General features: G+C 38.2%; 1 long non-coding RNA gene across 1 annotated transcript; it reads right to left on the bottom strand.

Annotated features, from left to right (window-relative positions):
• Positions 1-196: 196 nt before the first annotated feature.
• Positions 197-14,252, bottom strand: LOC127378585 (uncharacterized). The gene is made up of 11 exons (XR_007888083.1): positions 13,821-14,252; positions 13,123-13,207; positions 12,534-12,580; positions 12,358-12,406; positions 11,719-12,009; positions 10,635-10,836; positions 9,546-9,595; positions 7,584-7,779; positions 6,345-6,427; positions 2,976-3,108; positions 197-2,540 (listed from the first exon to the last, which is right to left on the bottom strand). It is a non-coding gene; the product is annotated as an uncharacterized LOC127378585 (long non-coding RNA).
• Positions 14,253-14,254: the final 2 nt, after the last annotated feature.

Below are 14,254 nucleotides of genomic sequence, written 5' to 3'. Positions count from 1 at the left end.
CCTGGCTGCGAACTGACGCAATGAAAACTTTGCGGTCTTTCCCGATACATGAACCTGCTTCATGAAGACATTTGGAGGAGGAGAGGAAGAAGACTGGAGGAAAATAAGACAAAGAACTGAGATATTGTTGTGAAATAATCATGGACACAGCTGATAAAAACTCTCCTTCTTATGTGATACATTTGGCCACAACGTCTGACAATTATTCCTTTAATTGTACTGATTTCATATTCATTCACTTTCATATAATCTTAATTGCAGTAGCAGTAAACAAAAAACAAAACAAAGCAAACCTGCTGCACTCTTCTCATGCAGGACCAGGCTGTTTAGTAAAGTTTACATCTTAAAGAATTATCTAAACTTCCTTTGGTTGTTTTCCCAGAAATGAAAGAAAGTCTGGGTCCAGCTGCTGGACCTTCAGGCTATCTTCCGTTACTCCTGTATATGTTCTCTCAGCTCAGGGATTAGGAATGTAATGACTTTATCAATGAAGAATCTCACTCTTTGCTGTATTGTTTCACATATATTGCTTGTGGCACACCTTCTTGTGCCTTACATTAGTCCTTTATAGTTTGCAGACACACATGTAAGTCATACTAATGTGTGTATATTGTCTTTATAATGAATGATATAGTAGTGTCAGGAGTTATGAGTTACATGAACGTTCGTCAATAATCAACAATTATTTATATTTATATATTAGTAGATTTCCATTCTTGACATGTTCCACGCATCAAATCAGCTAAATGTTCAAAATGTATCAGCTACAAATTTGGAAATTAATTTTTACATTTGGTGCAACAAAGCAGAAGATTAATTAGAGAGAGAGAGAGAGACAGAGAGTGTGATTGATTGATTGATTGATTGATTGTGAACGGAATGATCGATTAGGAATTAAGCTCTTTGCTGATAATCTGTATCAGTATTAAGGTCATGTGATTCTGTTGAATTGTGTTGGATGATGGCCTGTTTGTAGTAGTACTGTCTAATAGTAGTATCTAATATATAAATAAATAAATAGCAATTCAATAACACCAGTGAACTGCTTTCATATTAACTCATGTTAACTGGTGTACAGTGTTGCAGTTCTTCTCTGTGACCACTGGAGGGCACTCTGCATTAAACCAAATAAATGTCAAGTTCCCTAAACAGGAAATAATCTGCCCCAAATTCATCCAATCACTGCTTTTATTATTATTATAATATTAGTATTATAAAGAGTTCAGCTTCTTAAAGACACACTCACTTTGTTAATCAGGAGAATGATGTAATATTTAGCGTCTCCAAAGTCTGGGTTTTAATCCGACTGTACTCGTGGAGTTTACTGTATCAGTAACAGTCTGTGTGGAGAGGTAGAATCGGGGATTGAACTACCAACCTTGTGGCTCTAAACCCTGACGTCTATCCAACCGGATGTTACTTAAGTTTGGGAATAATAATGTGTTTAATGTGATATGAAGAGTGCAGGTGTAACACGTCACTGAGGGGAAACCTTCACAAATGTCAGGATACATGAGCGTGAACTTGATCCTTGAACAACAGCTCAGTGAGATAAGCAGCTGTGGTGCTCGGTGGCGCAGTGGGTTAGAGGACTCAGGTGGAGCTCTGAAGTCATGTGTTTGATTCCCTTAAAGGCTAAGTGGGTTTTGTGGTCCAGCAACCGAAGTAAGAAGATGAAAGAGCTGATATTTACCGATATTTCATCAGCAGCTGCTATTGAATCTTTCGGTATAATAGTCCCAGAGTAAAAATGAGCTTCTATTGAATATGTATTACTTGAATAATTACAAAACAACATACAATTCATATTGGGGGGCCGTGTCCCCCTCCCGAGACCAAAGAGACATCGAACATTGCTTCTATATAAAGATGATTCCTCTGACAATAACAGCAACAACTGTTCAACTGACTGACCCTATAAGGCTTTAGTTTATCCTTAAGATTACTCATTCTAATTCTTTTGTTTTCTTTTTGTTTTTTGGGGGGGAAATAAACTTTGTTCAGAGGATTGAGTGTTTCTGGCTTTTTCAACTCAAACTGTCTTTAACTGAGAACTTTATTTATCCTTGTTTAACATGAACAAGATGAATGTGAGTCCTCCTGCTAACTCCTAAAGTTAAACAGTTTGGATGACACTGGGAACATTGTTTGGTAAAATAAACCTTTTTTTTAATGCATTGATCTGATGTCCATAATAGTCGACTCCTATTCATTCATTCACTTTACACATCCAACACTAAATTACATATTTGGGCTTCTAGGGAAGGCTTTTGAACCTGACATTGTCTTTTTGCTGAAGATCCTCTTGCAAGTGTTGACAACACTCTGTTTCTCTAACTCATTCATGAATCCAGAACAGATATTTACCAGCGTGTGTAAAGTGTGAAACGTGTACCAAATTTCCCAATCAGGTATGACTAGGGCAGCCTCTAATGCTTGTGGGGCTGCTACACACTCCTGTGCCGTAGGTGGCGACGTGCACCTGGAGGTTGTTTGTGATCCGCCAGTAAATCCAGAGAAGAAGAAAAGCCAGGTATTTCCTGCATGAGAGAAGTAAGTGTTGTTCAAACTTGTTCATTTCTTGCACAGTTAATGGTTTGGAGCTCATGTATGTTGCCCTTGAAGCTCAGATTGTGTCCTATTAGTGCAGATAATGTGTGCGTCAGGTTGTAGGCAGTGTTCATTCTCACTGCATTCATTAAACTATCTAGACCACATGTTCAGCTAATCCATGCAGCAGCTCCACAGGGTTGGAGGCCTTTGTTTGGCTGGTGGCTTAAAGGACCCAGAGATTGATTAGATTGTCTTTCTTATATTGACCACACAATTCATTTACATTGAATAAAACAAACAAACAAACAAACAATAGCATTTAGCACTGCCTCCTAATTACGGTCTGATTGAACTCAAAGTGAGCAGCAAACATACATTGTCTGCATCAGAGCTTAGAAAGAATAACAGTGTGTGTACTGTACACTTAATGTGCTCTGCTTTGGTTCCTCGGAGCTCCGGCTGCGCTTTGTGACACTCTCAACTTGTTTTAACAAACTCCTCTGATGCAGGACCAGGCTGTTTGCCAGAGAATAGAGTCTGTCTTCTACGGTGGCCCTGAGGTGCAAATCACAACAGCAAATCAGAAAACACAACACAAAAAGAGAAAACACAACGGCAAATCAGAAAACACAACACAAAAGAGAAAACACAACAACGACCTATGCGTTCAAGTTGCCAAATCTGAAAATTCAAACCACTAAATAAGGAAAATATTGTATTAATACGTCCATGTTAATGTGGGATACCTAAGAGAGGTAGAAACAGGGGTTCCAATAGTCCATATCTATGTGTTTTCTGATTTGTCGTTGTGTTTTCTCTTTTTGTGTTGCAACTTAAACAGGTGCTAGAAAAGGATACACTTTTATTGTGGGTTTATTGTAGTTTTAATTCTAATATGAAATACCCATCAAATATGTCACCAAGCAGGGCTCGTCACTTTACTAAATGATATATATTAGAATGTGTCTATATTGCCATATATTAGTAGCAGGTCTGTACTAATCACCTGCTCTCTCTCTCTCTCTCTCTCTCTCTCTCTCTCTCTCTCTCTCTCTCTCTCTCTCTCTCTCAGGTCCTGGTTTCTGGATCCCCCCTCCCCTCCACAATGAAGTCTTCTTTGTGGAAGACTTCATTGTGGGAGGGGAGGGGCCACCCGGTTGTTGTGATGTGTGTTGCCAGTGTAAACGCTCAATAAAATTATTTTAAAATCCATAACCCCCTGCTTCCATCTCTCCGGGAGGGGACACGGCCCCCTCCTCTCCCTCTGCAGCGGGGTGAGACTCCAGGAACCCAGCACCCAAAGTGCTGCCAGTAGTTTTTAATTCAGATTCAGATTATCTGATTAGTTGTTTTTGTTTGTCCATCACCTTAGAGTTTTCAAATACCTACAATCCTACCTGGAATCCAAACCACTGCTGTGTGTGGGCAAGGATTCAGTGACAAATGGTTGAGTCTGACCACTGCAGTTGCTGCGTATGCCACTAGGGGAGCTCTGACGTCATCAATTTCTTGCCAAAAAGGCACCTGTGGCGGCGTCTGCCAACCTCTCGTCTCACATTCGGACACGGAAAGCTTAAAACATTTGAGCAAAATTGCGCTTGGTTTTTTTTATAACCCCCTTTTTTTCTCTCTTGAGCTTCGGGAGGGGACAAGGCCCCCTCCCTCACCCACTGCCATGGGATCGATAGTCCAGGAACCGGCCGGGTGGTATTCGAACCAGCGGTTCCTCCACTGGCTGACCCTACAGTCACAAGACGAAGCCACCACGCCACCGAGCCCCCTTCGCACTAGAACCTGCTCTCTGGGCGCTTTTATTTCTTCACTTTGGGGCACTGGACTTCATAAGGGAATCAAACCCATGTCGTCAGAAGGGTCAATTAGCCTACTAACACACTGCACTATGTGTTCACAGACATTTCTTCCTCGTTTCTTAGAGGCTTTCAGTCTTCTTCTTCTTCTTGGTGTTGAATTTCAAAAGTCACAATGTCAAAGGTTTGAACCCACAACCTCTGAACTTGCTTCCATCTTCCACATTGAGCTATAGGACCATCCTTTAACAGCACTGAGCTACAACTCAGGTTGGGAATTTGCTGCTTCGTAGTTGTATTTATTGTTCACATCACTGAGGAGAAACCTTTAAAAATCACCAAATGCAAGAGCTTGGATTTGAACCCTCAACCTCAGGTATCAACCACATCAGCTACTGATCTTACTGAGCTATTCCTGCTGATTGGATTCTTTTTGTTAATTCTTTCATTTACTTTTACTACATTTAATTTAGGTTTTACACTGGACAGACAACCCTGGGGTTATATGAACTATAATGGAGATCAGGTACAACACATCTTCTTTGCTGCGGTGTCTTTATCTTTTTTATCTTTTCTACCAATGTACCTGGCTGCTATGACGACCCAATTTCAAGAATTAATAAAGTCTATCGTTCCTGCACATTCATGGAGGTCACAGGTATTAGTGCTTTGAAAGAAAAAAACTCACCTGTGCAAATAGCTCAGTGAGATAAGTAGCTTATATTGATACCTGAGTTGGAAGGTTCAAGTCCCAGACAACTTTTTCTGAGATCTTTAAGTGTTTACTTCAGCAACGTGAATAATAAATATAACAACGAACCAGTGATTATAACTCTCAGGTGTAGCTCACTGAGATAAGGTGCTGCTACCTGATGATCTAGAGTGGAGGAATCAAACCCAGTTTGTCTTCTGATAACACTTTTCTGTGTTTTCTCCTCAAAAATGTAAAGAAAAGCAACAACAAGTTCAACTCAACTGTCCCAACATATAGCTCAATGAGTAAACAGTTGTCACAGTGGGTTCTCTTTACTCAGAGACTGAAGGTTCAAAACCAACTGTGTTTTGACCATTTTCAATGTTTTCTCCTTCAGTGTGAAACACAACAAACACAACAACATGCACAGGTTCAACTTCAAGTACAGTTCAGTGAGATAAGATGCTGACAGGTCTGTGATCTGGATCTGGGAGTTCAAGTCCCTCTTGGGTTCTTCATGTGTCCATTTCAGTTCAACTGAAAACTTTATTAACTAATTATTTTGTTATTGTTTTTCTTCTTTCAGAGTCAACATCTGTTTTTGTTTTTTGGGGGAAAATGAACTTTGTTCAGAGGATTGACTGTTTGACTGTTTCTGGCTTTTCCCCAACATGCAACACTTTGAGCTAACACTAATGCTTTAACTGAGATCTTTATTTCTACAAGAATAATCTGTCTGTTTTCTGTCAGAGTAACTTCCCCAGGTGTCGGACCGCGTCCTCCTGCAACCCTCGAACGCAATAAATCATCAGAACTTTGAGTTGTGTTCATTTAATCCACGGTGCACACATTGAAACCAACCTCGGGAGAGAACAGAGAGTTATGGATTTGGATTTTGGTTTCTGAAGGTGACATTGAGGTCTGCGACTGGTCGACTCCTATTCATTCACTTTACTTATCTAACACTAAATGACATATTTGGACTTTTAATACTAAAACCAGATATAGTTGTACTGATGTTTACGTCAACAGTAAGACTGTATATGTACTATAGGACAACAACATTAATACATTCTTATTGATTTCATTTTGTGGTTAATTCAGATTAATTCCTTTTTATTCTAAAGTAAAACGTTATTACCAATATGTTTATATGCAAAGATACATGTTAATAATTTAGTGAGTGCCCTCCAGTATTTATTTTGGATATAATAATAAGTCTTGCTCATGAATGGTTACTAGTACTGATATGAATGTTCACCAACATTAAGACTGGAAAGTGGACTTACCTGAAGACTCTTTAGTAGTTCACAAACACTCGAGTCCCTTGAGCCAAGAAGTGGACAACGGTGTCTGCCGGTTCTTGGCTGATCTGGATGAGAAGCAGAGGGTTATGGAATAAATGAGATTTCCATAGTTTCCACAGAGCGTGTCAGCAGCAGTCCTCCTGAAACCATCAAACACAGAATAAATCATCAGGTTGCATTCATTAAATGGCATATTCATGATATATTATATTATATTGATCGTATTGATCGCAACAGATTTTACAATTGCAATAGGAACAGTTAGTGGGAATGATGATTTTTGCATCCCAGTTTTTATTTGATTATCTTTCATTTCATTTTGAATTATTTTCACGTTCATATATATTTTAATATATTTACATGTTTTCTTCCCTTGGGAAAATAGAAAATAAACAGAAATAGTGACATTTAATATCTAATAAAGTCTTTAAAAATCAAAGAAGGAAAAGCTGTTTTAAAGATGACACTGGTGTCTAGAATCTGTACAATTATTGGAAGAATAGTGAGACTTTGAGGCCAATTGTATCACAACAAAAGGAAAACAAAGATATTGTCACCATGTTCCTGCCAGATACTGTAGTAGAATACTTTTACTTTAGACAGATATAGTTGTATTGATATTTACATCAACAGTAAGGCTGTATATGTACTATAGGACAACAGATACATGTTTAATGAGTGCCCTCCAGTATTATTTATTTTGGATATAATGGGTAATAATTATTTTAATAAAGTGTTTCAACCTGTTATTCCTATGTATATAAATATATGTATGTATATGAAAAACATGATTTTTATTACCTCATATTTTATCCTTATTATTTTAATTCTGCACCAAATGTAAACATATTTATGATATATTTTGAACATGTAGCTGACTTTCCTCACATTTCAGACAGTTTGTGTAGAACATGGATAAAATATGTTATATACTCTTGACAAGAAAGCAAGTGGAGTCAGTTACTTATTTATTTATTTATTTAATTTATTCATAGAACTAAAATAAAACTTAGTAAAGTAAATATACTGTGTTCAGCAACCTGAAGATATATATACATATATATATAGATACATATATATAGATATATATAGATATATACATATAACCAACCGGACATAGTGGTGATAGACAAGGAGCAGAAGAAAGCGGTGGTGATAGATGTGGCCATACCAGCAGACGCCAACATGAGAAAGAAGGAATACAAAAAGGTTGAAAAGTACCAAGGGTTGAAAGAACAGCTGGAGCAGATGTGGTAGTAGGAGTACTCGGGGCAGTGACCCCCAAAACTGGGGGAGTGGCTCCAACAGATCCCAGGAACAACATCAGAAGCCTCAGTCCAGAAGAGCGCAGTCCTAGGAACAGCTTAGATACTGAACAGAACCCTCAAACTCCCAGGCCTCTGGTAGAGGACCCGAGCTGGAGGATGACACAGATACCACCCCAAGAGGGTGAGAGGGAAGTTTTTTAATATATATATATATATATATATATATATATACACTGGAAAGTGGAGACCCTTCCATAGTTCCTACAACCGACTGTAAAACTGTATGTATATTTAAAAAAAGGTTTTATTCTATTTTTTAAAAAGGTAGCTGAAAGCTCAAATGAAACACTAGATTGTAAAAGAAAATGACAGAAATAGTGACATTTAATATATATATTTAATATCTAATAAAGTCTTTAAAAATCAAAGAAGTATAAACTGCCTCACAAAACTGCCAGATATAGTAGTAGAATAATTCAATGAGCCAATAATCAATAATAATCAGACCCTCTAGTGGCAGCAGATCTTATTGGCTCCAATAAAGGTCAATCACACACAGCTGGCTCGGTTTCAGTGTTACTGCCGGTACTGCTCCACAAGAGCAACGTTACACTGTTTGATCAGTCAGTGAGACAATGACAGTGGATAATGACCTTAATCGATCTCTGATATTCTCACACAGCGAGGAAACAACAAACAAACAAACAAACAAACAGCAGCCATTGAACTACCAGCAGCTTCATTGTCACTTTGTTTGTCTTTGTTGTTCGAGAGGCTGTTCGCTTGTCGCTTTCACTGAATGCTCATCAACAGGTGGCGTTGATTTCCTCTGACAATAACAGCAAGAAAACAACAACAACGACTGTTTAAAAGGTAATGTTCATTCTCAGGAGTTTGATCGATGTTTGTTTGTTTATAGTCAACAACTGTAAGCATAGGTGTTCGCTAGCTGACGTCGTTAACTACAGACGCGGCGACCCTGTGTTTGTTTGTGTTTGTTTGTTTGTTGTCGCTTTCTGACTGACCTTATAACTCACAGGAAACTCCAGTTTCTTCTTTTATTGTCTCTCCTTCTTCCTCTCGTTCTCTAAACGTCTTCATGAAACAGGTTCAAGTATCCGGAGCGACCGCGAACTTTCCGTCATGGCGTCAGTTCGCCTGAGCAGCCCGGTGGAGAGTCTGTTCCCTGGTGGAGAGTCATTGTGGACTAGAGAGGGAATACTGGGAATATCTGCTTCATGGAGACGTTTGGAGGACGAGAGGAAGAAGAAAAGAGGACATAAGACGAAGAACTGGAGTTTGTTGTGAGTTAGAAGGTCAGTCAGAGGCTGAACGGCCACACAAACAAACACAAACAAACAAATAAACAGGGTCGCTGCGTCTGTTGCTCGCTGACTAACAGCTAAACAAACAAATCGGTGAAATTCACTCGAGTTACATTAAGGTGACAATGAGAGCTTATTGTGAGAATGAACATTACCTTTTAAACAGTCGTTGTTGTTGTTTTCTTGCTGTTATTGTCAGAGGAAATCAACGCCACCTGTTGATGAGCGTTCAGTGAAAGCGACAAGCGAACAGCGTCTCGAACAACAAAGACAAACAAAGTGACTGTTTCTGGATCTTTGGATATATTGATTGTTTGTTTGTTGCTCTGTCAATAATTAGACTTTATTGTGTGTCTGATGGCTGCAGGAGGACTGCTGCTGAGGCTCTGTGGGAACTATGGAAGAGTCTTCAGGTTGGTCCACTTTCTAGTCTTAATGTTGATTATAAATGTGACTGAATCCTATAAATGTTTGTTGTTTCACTGTAATCTACACAAAGCTGCAACCACTGACTGTGTGTCAGTCTTTAGGTTGTGGGTTTGAGTTTGAATTGAATTGTCTGACAGTGTTATAATATGTCAGTTTCTTACAGGTTGAAGGCTGATGTCCAGAGTTACAGGAGGACTGCTGTTGACACGGCCTGCAGGAAACACAGAAGAGTCTTCAGGTAAGTCCGCTTTACAGAGTTTATGTTATTATTCACTAACTGATTAAACACTAACTGTTGATATATTGACTGTGTGTAAATTACAGATATTGGAGAGGTCCGTGGGGTGAAATCCAACCTCAGTAAGTGTTCTTATTGTGCTCTGCTTTGGTTTCTGGGAGCTCAAGCTGCAGTTACTTGTTTTAACTCTTACTAACTATTAATATTAACTATTTCCTTTGGTTGTTTACACAAATTAAGGAAATTCTGGACCCTCAGGCTCCCGTAACCCAAATCCCATCGCTCCCAACCAGAACCCCGGACACGCTGCTGTAACCGTCTTCCACTGCGATGCTGTGGTATGTATCTTACATTATTCTTGTATATGTAGTAATATAATATAGTAGTGTCTAATATAATATATTAGTGTCTAATTGAATTTAATTTAATATAATTTAATATAATATAATAGTGTTTAATTTAATAGAATAGTGTTTAATGTAATATATAGTATAATATAATATAGTACTGTCTAATATAATGTAATGTAATATAATAGTGTCTAATTTAATGTAATGTAATATAATTTAATATAATATAATATAGTAGTGTTTAATTTAATTTCATATAATAGTATTTAATGTAATATAATATAATTTAATAATATAGTAGTGTTTAATTTAATGTAATATAATATAGTAGTGTCTAATTTAATTAAATTTAATATAGTACAATAGTGTCTAATATAATGTAATATAGTAGTGTTTAATTTAATATAATAGTGTCTAATTTAATAAGTGTGCTACCTGTACTAACTGTGTGTTTTCTCTCTCTCTCTCTCTCTCAGGTCCTGTTTCCTGGATCGCCCCCTCCCCTCCACAATGAAGTCTAAGAAGACTTCATTGTGGAGGGGAGGGGGCGATCCACAGAGAAGACTTCCTGAGGGGAGGGGGAAGAGGGGTGTTATTATTGTATGTGTATGTTGTTGATGTTCAATAAAATTATTTTAAAATCTATAATCCCCTGCTTTTACCTCTCTGGAAGCCTGGGAGGGGACACGGCCCCCTCCTCTCCCTCTGCAGCGGGGTGAGGCTCCAGGAACCTGGCATCCGGCGCCGAGCGAGCCTCGAACCAGACACTTCTGCATTCTGGCCGCTCCCATGCACACTGCGCCACCATGCTCCCTTCACACTAGAACATCTTCTCCGGGCGCTTTTATCTTTTTACTTTGGCTGCTGGAACACAAAACACTCAGTCTCATAAGAGAATCGAACACACAACCTTTGGTCTCCTGATCACTCTTCTAACACTCTGCACTGTTTGATCTGAGACTCTCTGTGCTTCTAACAGCTTTTCACTTGTTTCTACGAACATCTGACTTCATAATTCAGAGTTGAGCGAGGCTCAAACCCCACTTCCAATCAGACAATCATCTGCTTATTCACTGACACAGTACCACTGACAGTAGAGTCTGGGTCAGTTGTTACTTTTCTTCACCTCTTTGAGCAGAGAGAGAGCTTCGTAGTTGTATTTATTGTTCACATTACTGAGGAGAAACCTTTAAAAATCTCACAACACATGAGCTTGGATTTGAACCCTCTACCTCAGGTATCAACACCATCAGCTGCTTATCTTGCTGAGCTATTCCTGCTGAGGGTATTTTAAACTTTCCTTTTACTGCATTCTCTTCATTTTTTACAGTTTTATAATCTGGGGGGTTATACGAGCTCTAATGGAGCTCCTTGTGTCTCAGGTATAACAGTGCTGCTTTCCTGCACATTTATGGACGTCACAGGTATTAGTGCTTTACTAAAAATAATAATCCATCAGTAGAAATAGCTCAGTGAGATAATCTGCTGATGTTAATATCTGAGGTGGAAGGTTTTTGAGGATTCAAGCTCAAGTCCTTGTTGGGAAACAAACACAATAGTTGGTTCTGATCTGGTTCTGACCATTAAACACACACAGTAAACACTAGTGATACAAAGTAACTGAGCTTAATAACAACATCACATAACTGACAATGTATCAGAAATAAGTAGAATAATTGATCATGTCAGTAGGATTAGTAGTAATGAATAAGTAAAATAAAGTAGGATTATTAAAATATAGTCCACCTGCAACAAGAAGCAACATTCAATCCCATTTCTGCAACAGTTTGTAAAACCTCAGCTGGGTGGAGTTATAACCCTCTGCTTACAGGTCTCTTAGGGGGCAGAGGAAGTCACAGCCCTCATCCACTTCCGTGGGAATCGCGTTCCAGGTGACGGGGTCTCACAGGAATTGAACCCACTGCTACATGGTAGCAGGTGCTTTGCGAATCGCTTTCGATGCCGCTGCTCCACCGGACCGTCCGCACTCAGAGCTGTTCTCTGACAGACTTTCAGTCCACTGCTGAGGACGTCTGCCTTTAAATGAAAAACACACAAGGGAGAATCGAACCAGTGAACGCACATTCACAGACATCTGACAACACCACTGGACCACAGAGCCTCTCTAACAGCTTACTAACAACAGTTTGAGCTAATTCTCTGAAACATTTCACATTTATCTCTACATCTACTTACATAAAGAAGGTAACAGTTCTGCTACTGAAAATATCTCCACTGCAATCAGGACTTAAACTCATGCAAACACTGAACCACTAACCCAAAACAACCAAACAAAGAAAATTAATTTCCAAAGACGTCTCAGTCCAGATAATGTGTAAACTTTACTTCTGTGGAAAGGTTTTCTTCAATAGAAAAATATCCTACCAGAGGAGATGTTCCTTCTTCAAAGATGTCCTCCACTGACGCTGCAAATCTACAAGTGTGAGACATAAAGTCTTAACATACAACACAGCTGACAGTGAAAGTAAAAATCATACAACAATAATAAACTTGATTCAGTTACGTTTATAGTCAACAATAAGACTGGAAAGTGGACCAACCTGAAGACTCTTCCATAGTTCCCACATTAGTATTAACAGCAGTCCTCCTGCAACCATCAAACACAGAATAAATCATCACAACTATAAGTTGCATTCATTATAGGGCTGCATCATATGGCTAAAAAATCATATTGTGATTGTATTGATTGCAACAGATCTGCAATAAGATTCGCAGTTAGTGGGAATAAAACTTAATTTTTCTGTCTGTAAGCATAAGCTTTGTAGCTGAGGGCATCTCTGCAGAACTCCTGCGGTTTCAATATATTCTAATGAATTGTGCATTGTCTGAAAGAAAACCTTTTTGTTTTCTCTTTTTACATATATTTTTTAAATAGTTTTTTCTTCCCACATGTTTATGTGTAAAAGATAAATGTTAAGAATTGAAATCTAGTGCCCTCCAGTGGCCAGAGTGAATAACTTCAAAAGCAGTTCAATAACTCCAATGGAGAGAACAACATAGAAAGTTTTGATTATTGACTAAATAAATGAGGAAAAGGTCAAATTTAACATGAAAAAGATTAAAGGTTAGTTGTTAATTTGCCTGATTGCATTAAGCACAAATTTTTTCATTCACTTTATTTGGCTGTACCTGCTGCGGTGCATGTACACACCGTACATACGGAGTCCGGGTGTGTTTGATGCTGCTGGGAACCACTGAACTCTGCTGGTTGACTCTGTGGAGGAAGATCATGGAGAATTTGCTCACATTAGGGTACTGAAAAACACTCACACGAGTTAGGTGATATTTAATAATTGTACACATCATAAATCCTTCTACTCCATTTACAAATGTACACTTTTGACACCTTTAATGAGTACAAACTTTTTTAAGTTGATATGTTAGAGTAACAGAGTAACTTGATCTCCCATTTGGATTTCATTTAAGTATTCCATACACCTAAACAAGTAAATGTAAATAAAAGAAAGACATGTAGAAACATAATTGTAAAAAAACCCAGAAAATTTTAATTTTCTCAATTATGTGTTTTTCAATGTATTTATTCATTAATAAGTAATTATTTGTATCTTCCATATTAATGAAGTAAGTGTTCAGAAGGATGTGAAGCTGGTTTATGTAAGGGGTAATTGTCTTGCTTGTAATGGAAGACATGGGAGCTAAGAACCACTATGCACTATTTTACTATATATTAAAAGTTTAGTTTAATACCTAATGGTCTAAATTCTAACAGGTTTGTTTATGTGATTTGATTGGTGGGTTTCCACATTTTCTTCTCAAAGCAGTGGATATATATAAAGAAATATAGACAACCAGGGATCTCAGTGTACCGACAGAGGGCCACGCAGACCCCGATGATGTAACAGCATCTTCCGTCTTACCAAAGATGACCAACACGGAAAGACCTCTCACTCTGGGCCTTTTTCGTGGTACAGCAATGTGTCTCGATTATTACCAAACAATACTTTCCATTCCTTATTTTGTCTTTAAAATTCTAGAAAATAGTAATTTAAATAGTAAACATTACAGGGCAGCACATATTCCCGTTTTAGTATTAGACATTTTTCTTCATAAATGACTTAAACAATTAGGTTTTTGTAAGTATTTGCATGTATTTTAGTACCAACAACACGCGAGCTGTATCATTAACATATAAGGCTAAAATCATAATGATAAACCAGCGTTGTTTTTTTGTTTTTGTTTCACTGAGTGACACATCATCTCCACCATACACGATCTTCGGCCACACACGCCCAGCCTCAGC

This window comes from Dicentrarchus labrax, unplaced genomic scaffold (assembly GCF_905237075.1).
Source record: "Dicentrarchus labrax unplaced genomic scaffold, dlabrax2021, whole genome shotgun sequence".
Lineage (NCBI taxonomy): Eukaryota > Metazoa > Chordata > Actinopteri > Moronidae > Dicentrarchus > Dicentrarchus labrax.
Note: the sequence above shows the minus strand (reverse complement) of the source record. Positions and strands in the feature narration are given on the sequence as shown.